General features: G+C 36.5%; 1 long non-coding RNA gene across 1 annotated transcript in view; it reads left to right on the forward strand.

Moving 5' to 3' along the window:
- The first annotated feature begins 332 nt into the window (after positions 1 to 332).
- Positions 333 to 12,688, forward strand: part of LOC136394785 (uncharacterized) — a 39,985-nt gene continuing 27,629 nt past the window's right edge. Inside the window, exons 1-2 of the long non-coding RNA XR_010749233.1 lie at positions 333 to 385; positions 4,760 to 4,876. This is a non-coding gene — a long non-coding RNA (uncharacterized lncRNA). The remainder of the gene's footprint in view (positions 386 to 4,759; positions 4,877 to 12,688) is intronic.

Below are 12,688 nucleotides of genomic sequence, written 5' to 3' on the forward strand. Positions count from 1 at the left end.
GATTAACACTACCCCATACCCCTCCCCCAGGCTCCTCTGAATTCTAAGTATAGACCCATGATGAAAGATTTCAAAGGCAATAGCCATTGCTCCAAAATAGGCTGCTTAATATTTGCACAGTGGTTCAGTTCTTTTCTCTCCTGTCTGTCAAAAAGATGTTATTAAAAACCATTACAGTCCTTCAAAGGTTTTGCATGACGTTCAGGCTGCAGCCTCAGTAGCATCAGGTAAATCTCTTTCCCTTCTTTTAAATAAGACTGAAGATAATTTGGGAGCTGAACGCAGTGACTGGAGGGTGCTCAGATTTCTTCTTTTGCTTTTTTTTTTTTTTTGAGTAGGTAATCAAGATCTGAATTCTGTACCTCTTCATGGTGGAACCTATGAGGTAAGGGGTGGAACAAAGGATGTGAATGCAAAACAGGTAATAACTTCTGTTTAAAAATAGTTTTTAGAGGAAACAAGACTCACACTAAAGCTAGATGATGTTTCAGGATTCCATGTGGCCCTGACTCCAGGTGCCTCTGTTATGGCCTCTGTTCTGCACATCGTGCTCATAGCGTTTTCATTGGTGTACTTGCTCTCCATTAACTCCACATTACTTGTTTCGTAGGAATCAGATGAGGCACAAGCAAGGCAATAGAATTTTTAATTGCAGCTTCCCTGTAGTCCAAGACACACAAGTATGGTGGTTGGGAGACCCTAGATTCAAAGGACTCCCTTCAAGTCCTAGCTTAGTTCATTTCTGTTTGTGTGTGTATAGGAAAGTACTAGATCTCAATTTCTTCAAGATAATAGTGGTTGCCTCCTAGAATTTTTGTAAAGACGCAATCAAATGATAGGCATGTGAAGCATATAGCCTATGCTAACTGCTTGATGAACGTGAGTGCGTAAGGCTGTGTCAAGGCTAAGCCCATTTTTTATGAAGGAAATAAAGCACAGCTATTGCAGAGGCTCTTCTTTTATTCTTGTTTGTTATTGTACTCTTTCTTTTCTTGTTGTTCCTTTTATTTCTCTCTGCTTTCCTTTTTGTTTTTTTCTTTTAGAATTTTGGAAGGACCCACTCCACCTATAAGTGGTCTTTGGAATGCAGTCCCCTTTGGTTTTGGCCTTTATAATCAGTGCCTGAAAAACTAGATGAAAACCAAAGGTCTTTCTATTCTACCCCAAGCAGTGACAATTATAAGCCATGTTCAATATGACGTCATTTTCCTAAGTGAAAAGAGTGAAGACAATGCTAGAAATCAGTGGTCAGACAACATAGGAACTAGCTACATTTTTGAGTCAAGTCACTTATTCTAGAAGGTGATTCTTCATGTCTCTTTCTATTGAGTCACAGATTTGAGGCATTACATTGACATTTGGGATTTTTTTTTTTGTTGTTTTTGTGCAGTTGAATAATTCCTATCAAATTTGAGAATCATCCTTAGGTTTTTGGAGAAGTAGGAAGCACAGGAAAGAATAAGAAGAAGTCAATACCTCATTTCTGATATTTTCTCCTATTTTTACCAGCCCGCTGGTTGTGGTATTGTCAGCAGTTAAGACTGCAGATTGGAGGCTTTAACAACTCCGGGTATTGTCTGACATCCATTGTGGAAACTTAGTCTATGTTCTTAACCACATATTATATACTACATTTTATATTGTGGAGATAAATAACTTGAAAAAATCATATTTGACTAATAAAATTGTATAGCATAATTGCAAAGGTTACTAAGATAATAACTGACATTTATTCAACATTTTGTGGGTACCTTCTAAAAGCCAGATAGTGTCCTGGATGCTGAGGATAAAGCAGTAAAAAATGATTCCTTTTCTCTTGGAGTTTGAATGCAGAAATATGAGTGAAATTGAGTAAGATATAAAAAAAAGGGGGAAGTATCTCAAAAAAAGGGGGGGGGAGAATAGCCCTGGAATTAGGGTATGCATGGGCTAGATTCTAATCAGTTGGGGCCTGTGAGAATTTAGTCAATCCTAACATCTCAAATTCTCAGGGGTTTTTTTTGAACCATAAAATTAATAGAACAACAAAAGACAGACTATTCTTATAGGCCGTGATAAACATGAAGTTTTTAAAAATGTGAAATCACTTCAAAAATGTTGCATACTCTATAAAGGTACTCTTATTGCTGAAATTAGTTATAGAGAAAAATGAGACAGGAAAAATAGTCCTACTAAGAAATTATGTTGCTTGGATAATAGAAGTATTTATTATTTAAGGTGGTACCATTCTTAGACTCACCATTGATTTTAAGATGTAACAGATAGATGTGAGAGTCTGCACATCATGAATGCTAAATAATAAGAAAGTGTGCTCTTTCTTTTTTATTTTTAACTCATTCAAGTGTCACCACTGGAGAAACAGTGAGTTCAAAATGTAGAAAAAGAAGATTCTAGAAAACAGTAGAAAAAATCTCGGAGGTGCTGATCAAAAAAGTAACCTCTCAGACTGATGTGGCATTTCCTGTGTTTATTCAACCTTCACTATTGAATTATCATTTCTTACTAATTTACAAAGCCCCTTAAGTCATAGCTGCATTGCTCAGTGGATAGAACCCCCCCCCCCAGCACCCTGGAGGTTGTGGGTTCAATCCTAATCAGTGCACATTCAAGAAGCAATCAGTGAGTGCACAACTAAATGGAACAATGGATTGATGCTTCTCTCTCTCTCTTTCTCTCCCTGTTTATCTCTCTTGCTTCCTCATTCTCTCAAATAAATGGAATTTTTTTTTTTTTTTTTTTTTTTTGTATTTTTCTGAAGCTGGAAACGGGGAGAGACAGTCAGACAGACTCCCGCATGCGCCCGACCGGGATCCACCCGGCACGCCCACCAGGGGCGATGCTCTGCCCACCAGGGGGCGATGCTCTGCCTCTCTGGGGCGTCACTCTGCCGCGACCAGAGCCACTCTAGTGCCTGGGGCAGAGGCCAAGGAGCCATCCCCAGCGCCCGGGCCATCCTCGCTCCAATGGAGTCCTGGCTGCGGGAGGGGGCGGGGGTGGAGAAGCAAATGGGCACTTCTCCTATGTGCCCTGGCCGGGAATCAAACTCGGGTCTCCCGCACGCCAGGCCGACGCTCCACCGCTGAGCCAACCGGCCAGTGCTAAATGGAAAATTTTAAAAAAATGTTACAAAGCCCCTTTACCAACATTCTGTAAAACTTAGGCCAGTAAAATTAGTGGTGGTGTTCATCTTGGGCTAAAAAGACATTTCTCTCTTGTGTTGTTTTGAGGTGAGAATGAGAGGAGAGAAAAAGGAAATGCCAGCTTGAGAAATAACCGTCCTTTATTAGATTAGGTAATGGGAAAATACACAATGATTCCAAACAACAAGCTAGTGAACTCTTGGAGCTCAAACTGTTTGCAAAATATGAGATGCCTGTAATTGCAATTACATTATTTCTCAGTAGAACTTGAGAGCCACAGACCTTGACAAGTGGTCAAAACAAGTTTGTGAAAACTGAAATACCCCAGGCTTTAAATAATTCAAATGTATTTTTACATATTGCAGGAAAAGTAGGCAATAATAAGATGATAATAATATTAAGTATCAATAAATCACTTTGGGAGCCTAGATTCATTCATAACAAAATCTGAAACTAGGTGAGTGATAGAACTGAGTTCTCAAATAGTTTGCCACCCGATTATTCTTGCTTCATACTTAGTTATTTGTGAATGCATTTTTTCCCACCATTTCCACAAAAGGTTGAATAGGTCTGGCTCTTGGTTCTCTCCTTGAGAAGGAGCTGGAGGGAAAGAACTGTGGCTCTTTCAGTCAGTGGTGCATTTTAACTCTCAGCCTTTGGAAAAGTGCTGTATGTGATGGAAAAACAGAGCTTTGGAGTAAGACAGAATGAAAGTCCTAGCCATTCTTTCTTGTATGTTCCAAGCTTCAGTTTTACAAGAGATCACATACATCACAGGCTTGTTTTTAGCATAAAATGAAACAATATGTTTAACTGTGACATGGAATAACTCAACAAATGTTCATTTCCATTCTTCCCCTACTAAATTCATAAGACCTCTGATTGAAAATAGCCCTAGTGAATTTAATAAAATACCTAGATTTGGTGAGACAGGTGTTTATAATAAATTAGAAATTTATAATAAAATTAATATTATAATGAAAGCAAAAATAGTGAAACTAGTGACTTCATTGTGTTTCAGGTATTTATGCCCTCAATACATTTCCAATTTACTGGGGGACAGACACTAATTTAAAAATCACACAAAGAAATAACTGAGCTAGGGACTTTGGAGGAAAAGAATGTGGTTCTAGGCCCTGGCCGGTTGGCTCAGCGGTAGAGCGTCGGCCTGGCGTGCGAGGGACCCGGGTTCGATTCCCGGCCAGGGCACATAGGAGAGGCGCCCATTTGCTTCTCCACCCCCCCTCCTTCCTCTCTGTCTCTCTCTTCCCCTCCCGCAGCCGAGGCTCCATTGGAGCAAAGATGGCCCGGACGCTGGGGATGGCTCCTTGGCCTCTGCCCCAGGCGCTAGAGTGGCAGAGCGACACCCCAGAGGGGCAGAGCATCGCCCCCTGGTGGGCAGAGCATCGCCCCTGGTGGGCGTGCCGGGTGGATCCCGGTCGGGCGCATGCGGGAGTCTGTCTGACTGTCTCTCCCTGTTTCCAGCTTAAGAAAAAAAAAAAAAAAAAAAAAAAAAGAATGTGGTTCTACACAAGTGTGTAACAGTGAAGAGTTTGGCATGAATGGGAAGCTTGGGAAAGGGAACAGAAGTTCCTGAGATGTTGGGTTGGTATTTCTAGGGAGCAAAGGTGAAGCTTCTTCACAAGCCTGTGGATTGAAACAGTGACAGTAAGAGGGTGCTCCAGGAAGAAACAGACACGGATGAGGGTTTGTCAGAACCTGGCAAAGAGACTTTGGTGAGTTAACATCTAACAGATAGGACTATTCAGAGAAAGCAGTTTCAGTTATAACTAAGCAAGTAGAATCGAGGCCTGGACAGAAAAGTGATGACCCTTCCTTCAGTACTGGAAAGAGAGAGAAGAGAGAAAAGTGTTAGAAGAAAGAGGGGCTTAGGGGAAGGAGAAAAAGAAACTGAGCAGAAACTAATCTATCCTTCAGGTGGAAGAAGGATCAACCAGCAAGGCCAGCGAGCAGGGAATCGAAGGTGGAGGAGGGCCCGCTAACTGAAAGGGAAAATTCTGACGAGTCAGACGAACGCTTTACACTTGTGGCAGCTAAAGAGTAACATGAACCTGTGCACCTGTAATTTACCTAATCTGCCGACAGTTTGTGCCCAGAGATTCCCAAGCACTGTGGTAAAAATAGTTTTGTGCTTAGACTGACAGAACATTCCAGTCACTTCAGAGACGCTGGGGGAGGGGCACAAGCCAAGCAGAGGAAAAAGGAGAGGTTTTAAAGACAAATCCCTGGCAGACCGTGGCGGTGAGAAGTTATGCGGAGAAATGAGGCAGCGGTGCAGCCGCCCTTTTCTGTTCCGAAGAAATGAGCCTGTGACAGGCGCAGGAGGAAACAGGGAGGCTGCTCTGCAGATCTCCCAAGAAATATATTTTTTGCTCTTTGCTCTCACCTCTAATGCCCTTCCATTTGGGGGTAGAACTTCCACAAAAACCTGTGTTCGGTTCACATACTAGCTGCAAAATGCTACTACTTAAGAAGGCTGCTTGCTGTTCCTTTCTTAGTTTCTCGCCATAATTTCCAGGGATAAAGACAATGAGTGCTCTTCTACCTGAGAAACATTCCTTGGTGCTTAAAAATGAAGTTCTCTTCATAATTCCTCATCTTCCCTATTTTCACTAGGATTTACGAATTGTGAGAGTGAAATTTGTGAACCAGTAGATTCTTTCCAGGTTAAGTATCGCTTCCTGGTGGGTTACCAACAGGCTGGCATAGGTTTGCTTAAGGTGGGTCCCAGGAGGATCAATTTATACTCTAAAGCTGGGGAAATCCCAGACAAATCAGAATGAGTTGTCACTCTATTTCCCAGAAAAACGGGATAGAGTACTATTCACAAATAAGAGCAATGAGCAAAGTGCAGGATATATAAAGTAAACTTTTTGATTACAAAAATTAAAGTACTTACAAATGCAGGGTTTGATGTTAGATCCAAATTTTAGGTCCAGTTCTGCCACTTGCTGATAGTTAACCTAGGAAAGTTATATAACTTCTCTAAGTCTCAATTAACTAGTTCATAAAGTGGAACTAATATTACCTTATAAGGTTGATTTAGAGATTAAAATAATGCCAGTGAAACACTTAATGGACAGTGTCTAGTAGATAATAAATTCTCTATACAAATAAGTATTATATTTAACTTTTGATTGAGGAAAAGAATCATCCATCTACATGTTGCCTCAATAAAACATACTTTGCTTGTTTTTGTTTTCTGTATGAACAAAAATTGTATATAGTGCAATATTACATAATGTAAAATTTGTATTATATTAGTTTAAAAATATAAACATAATACAGTATTATGTCTATATTGGCGCTGTCACTGAAAATACTACATAAATATTTTTCCATGCTATGTATAACTAATATTTAAAATGTTTAGGATATCTAAAATGATTTTTCAAAGTTGTTTACATCTTTTAAAAACTAAATGAATTGTGATATTCAGATGATCCAAATTACAGTAGTATCTGGTGTTACTAGCTTGCTAAGCTAAACAGATGTCTCTACTATACAGTAGTTAGCCAAGTATTTTGTTACTGCCCTCCAACTGGCTGGTTATGACATATTGTCTAAAATAGTTGGTGTGTTAATACTTATGTCAGAGCCTACTGTGACAAATAACCACCACTGTACAAACATATTTATTCCATAGTTTTTCTACCAGTTCAGAGAAAAAAAGTTGTTTAATCAGACATACACATATTTTACACTTTTCAACTCAGACAATTTTGCCTTTAGACAATACATGTTAGTTTTGAGACTATTAAGTAATAGAAAAATATTGAAAGTTATAATATGTTTAAATTGCATAGAATATGAAACTTTTAAATCATATGCATTATATACCTGATTATCCTGATTTTATGATGTGGGCTAGATGTGATTGGTAAAGCCTTGCTATGTAATTTTACCATATAATTATGTTCTTTTTATTAAACCATGTAAATAGAATTTTCATTTCCTCTATTTAAGTGTAAACTATTATGCGATTTAGGATGTTTGACAAGATAGATTCAAGAACTGGTGCTTTTAGAATATAGAAAGAAAATATGTAAATGTCTTACTTTGTAAACTGTTAGCCATTGTTTAGCCATCTTTTCACTCTGAAGAAAAGGCAGCAGGCTCTGTGTGGAAATGCTTTAAATGAGTGATCTCATTACCAAGTATGTTATATAATTATCTTCTTTTTAAAAAGAAAAAAACCAAAGAGAAATTAATCTCTTTGCCCAAGGTCACATGCTTATGAACCAAATCCTGGCCCTTCTAGCAGGGATTTACATGATAAAAAAATGTTTATTCTGAGCTCCTTATAGTGAATAATAAAAGAATGGTCTTCAGTGAAAAAAAAAAACTAGGACAAACTAATTTAGAGGAGTGTTTGAGTGTTTATTTGCCCACCTGCAGGGTAACTTACATTTTGTGTACTAGAGTAGCCAAAACAGGCACCATCAATAGCTGTTTTTTTCTAATGGAGTGACTAAAAGAGGAAGTGCTGATAGCTGTTGACTGAGATTTGGAGCTGCATACTGTCACACTGGGAAATAAAGATGCAATGGTAGTTTTCATGCGTACTGCCATGTACAGAGCTCTGCCCTCTAGGACAGAGTTTAATTTCCTCTAATTTCTATTTGCTTCTGTTTATCCCTTGTTCTTTGTTTATTTTTGAAAGTTGGCATTTTACTTATTTATAGTCCCCAAATCCAAATCTATATTCTTACATGTAATTTATGTATCCACTGAAGAAAAACTATCACTCACTAAAATCCTTGAATTTTTAGATTTTATGTTATATTACAAACATTGATATGGTTAACTATTGAGCAATAGATCCGAGTTTATATCATCATGTCTGCATTCTGTATTTATTATATATTTCTTCAATTTCAAGATAACTTTTTCCTTTAAAAATACATCCTTTCCAGTTTTTTTTCTTTAATTAACAGACTTTTTAAAGGAGCAGTTTTATTCATAGACACAGTCAACAGTACGGTAATTACCAGAGAGAAAGGTGAAGGTAGAGTAGTAAAGGGGGTCACAGAAGTGATGGTTTAAGTCTAATCAAAATGCTTGAAACCCATGGTCTATTTCATTATTTAAAAATACACAGCAAGAAGCAAAGGGGAAAAGATGGAGTAACTAGGTTAGCACACTTACGATAGGGTAAAAGTTGGGTAGAGAAACCATACCATCCAAGTCTTGAGTTATACAATGCTCATATATCCTGTCTTTCTCCCTTACCCTTTAGTCTACTCCACTTACAATAGTTATAAGGACTAGAATTGGGGGATTTCAGGAGATGGAAGGTATCTGGAGCCAATACGCAAATACTCTATATACCTAGTCAAAATTGATGTGCTATATGCCATTGAATTGGCTCTAACTTCTGGTGACTCTATGAACAGAGTAATGTCTACAGTGTCTTTCCTCAATAGTCCTCCTCAGCTTCTGTTGACTCATTCTATGGCTTCTATTATAAATCAATCTATCTCATATTTGGTCTTTCTCTTTTCCTGCTGCCTTCTAGTTTTTTCCAGAATTATTGTCTTGTCTAAGAACCCTGTCTTCTCATGATGTGCTCGAAGTAGGATAGATTTAGTGTTTGTTTGTTTGTTTGTTTGTTTGCCTTTAGCCATGGTTCAGGCTTAATTATCTCTAAAACCCACTTTTTTTCTTTTTTGGTCCAGGGTATCTGTACAGCCTTCCACTAACACTCTATTTCAAATGAATTAATTACATTCTTCCTATCAGCCTTCTTCACAACTTTCACATCCAGGCATAGTAATTGGGAGTAAGAGATGATCTTAGCTTTAATCTCTAATGACACATCTTTGTTCAAAGGCTCTAACTCCCCAATAATCTATTGGGCAGCCATGGCTTTAATTTATGTGCTTCAGAATAGATTTTGCCAATGAGTGGTTCAGTATTAGACCTCCTGAATATTGGGTGTCTCTGATGTATTTGATGATTTGATGCTTAATCCGTCTCTTCCTGTGTTGACAGGCATAGGCTACACCTACTTTATCTATGTCTAACATGTTTACCAAGCTATTTGCTTTCATGTTTAGCTTCATCTATTCTCTTTGTTTTCTCCTCTCTTCTCTATGGTAGAATTGAATAATTTTATATAACAGAAAATGCATATTTTTATAACCGTGTCAACTAGAACTTCTATTTCTTGATGTTTTTAGTTTCTTAACTAATTTGTTTGAATTACTTAACATAGATCTGTCTTTATAAAAGTTAATTTTGTCTAATTTCTATTTGCCTCTCTTCATCCCTTGTTCTTTGTTTGTTTTTGAAAGTTGATATTTTACTTGTTTATAGTCCCCAAACCCAAACTTATATTTCACATATAGTTTATGTACTTGCTGAAGACAAATTATCACTGTAATCCTTGGATTTTTAGATTTCAGGTTATGTTACAAACATTGATATGGTTAACTATTGAGCAATAGATCAAAGTTTATTTCACCATGTCTGCATTCTGTGTTTATTATATATTTTTAAAAATTTCAAGATATCTTTCCCTTTTAAAAATACAGCCATTGAAATGTGGGTTTTTTTTTATTTTTTAAATTAACAAACATTTTAAAGGAGCAGTTTTACTCATAGACACAGACAAAAGTCTGGTGGTTACCAGAGAGAAAGGAGGTGATAGGGTAGTAAAGGGTAAAGGGGATCAAATATATGGTGACAGAAGGTGATTTGACTTTGGGTGGTGGGCACACAATGCAATATGCAGATGGTGTATCATAGCATTGTACACCTGAAACCTATATAATCTTATTAACTGTTGTCATCTCAATAAATTTAATTAAAGAAATAAAATAAAATAAAATAAATAGACAAGCGGTTTTAGGCTTACAGAAAAATTCAGTAAAATGTACAGAATTCCAATAAAACCCCTTAGTTCTTCCCCCACATGGAATATTTTTAAAATTCTCCTTTTATTCTCATTCCCTTTTTTGTCTGTTCCTTAATATGCCTTCATTTTGTGCAAAATTTATGTTAATTTCAGAAAGATCAATATATTACTTGCCTTCACATAGTTTACAATCTAATTAAAGATATGAGATGTATCTTCTGAAGTACTTATATAATAGTACTACTAATTAGCATACTGTAAAGTGAAATTCCAAAATGAATAATGTAGGGAATATGGCACAAATGAAGGGCTATTTGAATGACTAGAGGATCTCATGGAAAGATGAGATTTTTTTTTTAAGGACCTAGAAAGATGGGCAGTATCTGAATAGGAGATGACATGAGAACAGGACATGACCAAACTGTGATGAGAATGGTGAGATAGACCTAAAGGTATAAATATTCTGACTATTAGAGTTAAGCTTATAGGGAATAGAGAACCATTAGACATTTTTGAGCTTAAAAAATTGCATGTTTCTACTGGTCTTCTGTGAAAATTTGTCATGGTATCTATTGTGGTATCGTCAGTAAGAGAGTCTTTTCCAATTGACATCATTTATTTTTAGGGTGGTTTCTTTGAAATTATTGAAATGTCTGAATGCAAATGTGGTCAATGAAATAAAGAAAGATACCAAAACAGATACTGATCTTATCAATTTCTATAAAATACCACATTGGAAAAAAAGCATTTCAGGATCTTTTGAAAGAACAATTTCATTTTTTAAGCCCCCCATAATTTCCATGTGCTGAATGAAGCAAATTAAATTTCAGTATAGTTGTTTTTGACATATTTGGTTTATTGATGTAAATTACATTGAATTTTAACAGATTATTTCATATAAGCCACTCATAAAGAAAACCTTTATTAAGAAATCCCTTTAATATAATATCTTCCTAAGATAAAGAAGAAACACACTTTAAATTTTCAAACAGTATTAACTAATTCTAGTGAAACTTTTAATAATCAATGTGAAAATGTTTATTTACTTTTATTACTTATTATTAGTTGACAGAAAAGATAAGACTTAGGTTTCAATGGGTTACTACTAAAAAAGGTTAGAATTTAAAACATTTTAGTTCCAAATATTTTTTAAATTCATTCAGAAATAGTTTGGGCTTGAAAGAGTCTTTTCTTTCTCAAAATGGTGGGCACATTTTGGTCCAAGAATTACCACATTGGCTGAGGGTAGAATTTCTTTCTAAATTTGTGTCCAAGAAAACAATCATATGCTGTTGGAGATCAAGAAAATGAGTTGCTTACGTGGCCCGAAATGAAGTATTCTTTTCTGCTAAACACGGACTAATGTGGATTGTGACAAGCATAACTCCTATGATGGATATTTGTGAAGTACGATGTTCTTTTCCTACAAACAGGAGCTCTGTTAACTTGGTTGTCTCACTCCACTTCTTACTTCCAAATCCTCTAGGAATTGACACCAACTGTCCGTTTTGACACTTGTTCATTAATTTCCTTTCAGTTGAACTATTCTCTTTTTCTCAGCTGTTGCAATTTAACGTTTTAAAACTTTTGTAATATAGCTCTTCATTGAAGACCGTTTCTGTGTTCAGAAGACTGTCACCAGCGCCATCAAGTATGTCACAGTCATTAGTGCGTTTGCCACTTGTTCCGTCACCCATTCTCACAGAGGGAAACTTTAGCTTGACCTCTTAAAACGTGAAAAGAGCACAATTAGTTCTCTCTACCAAGACTCAGTGGTCTTGATGGCAGTAAATCTGTGCCAACCTGTAACCTGACCTGAGTGGATCCAATAGATCCCTACTTATAAATTTACAGAAAATCCCCCTCCTCAAATTGGGAGACAGTGTGCGCATGCTCTGTGTGAGCCAAGACTGAAAGCACTAAATCTCAGAAAACAGAGAATGATTGTGTATCCCTTTGTGAAATATGGTGAACCTTGCTAATTTTTATTTGTGATTGTGAAACCCCAGCATTTTGAGGATGTAAGAGCATAAAAAATGAATAATAAAAATAATGGCTGTAAATAGTATATTTGTTTTGTAATAAAATGAAGTTGGACCCGGCAATGAGTGATGTGATTTTTCCATGGCAAAAGCTCTTGTCTTGTGTCTCGGTTTTGTTCTGGGTTAGTGAGAAACATCACATCACAAAGAAAGAATGCAAGTATCAAGGGTTGCTTTGCACTTGACCAATCTGTTGTGCCAGGCAATTTTTGTATTTCAAGTTTGCAAAAGGTAGCAAATTTTTTTGTTATTATGTTTAAAAATAATGTAAGTGTAATAAGTGATATTTGATTGTTTTTATATTCTTTTATCATTTTATGCAGATAAATTAACAGGGTTTAATCTTTTAGACTTTGTAATATGTTTTAATGTAATAGCACAAAGAACACATCCTACATTTTTTAAAAGAACTAAATAATTTCAAGATATTAATTCTTTAATGTTTTTCATATGATTTAAGACAACCAGACTTCTTAGGTTTCCAACTTTATTTTTACTTCTTTGAGGGTTTGGTATTTTATATAGCTTTCTAACACTCCCATAACAGAATTTTTTTTTCTTTAATCTTACCCATTTCAATTCACCAGAAAGCTTATTTTTTTCTGACTTTGAAGAAAATCCCAGTC

The sequence above is a fragment of the Saccopteryx leptura genome, chromosome 2 (genome assembly GCF_036850995.1).
Source record: "Saccopteryx leptura isolate mSacLep1 chromosome 2, mSacLep1_pri_phased_curated, whole genome shotgun sequence".
Taxonomy (NCBI): Eukaryota; Metazoa; Chordata; class Mammalia; order Chiroptera; family Emballonuridae; genus Saccopteryx; species Saccopteryx leptura.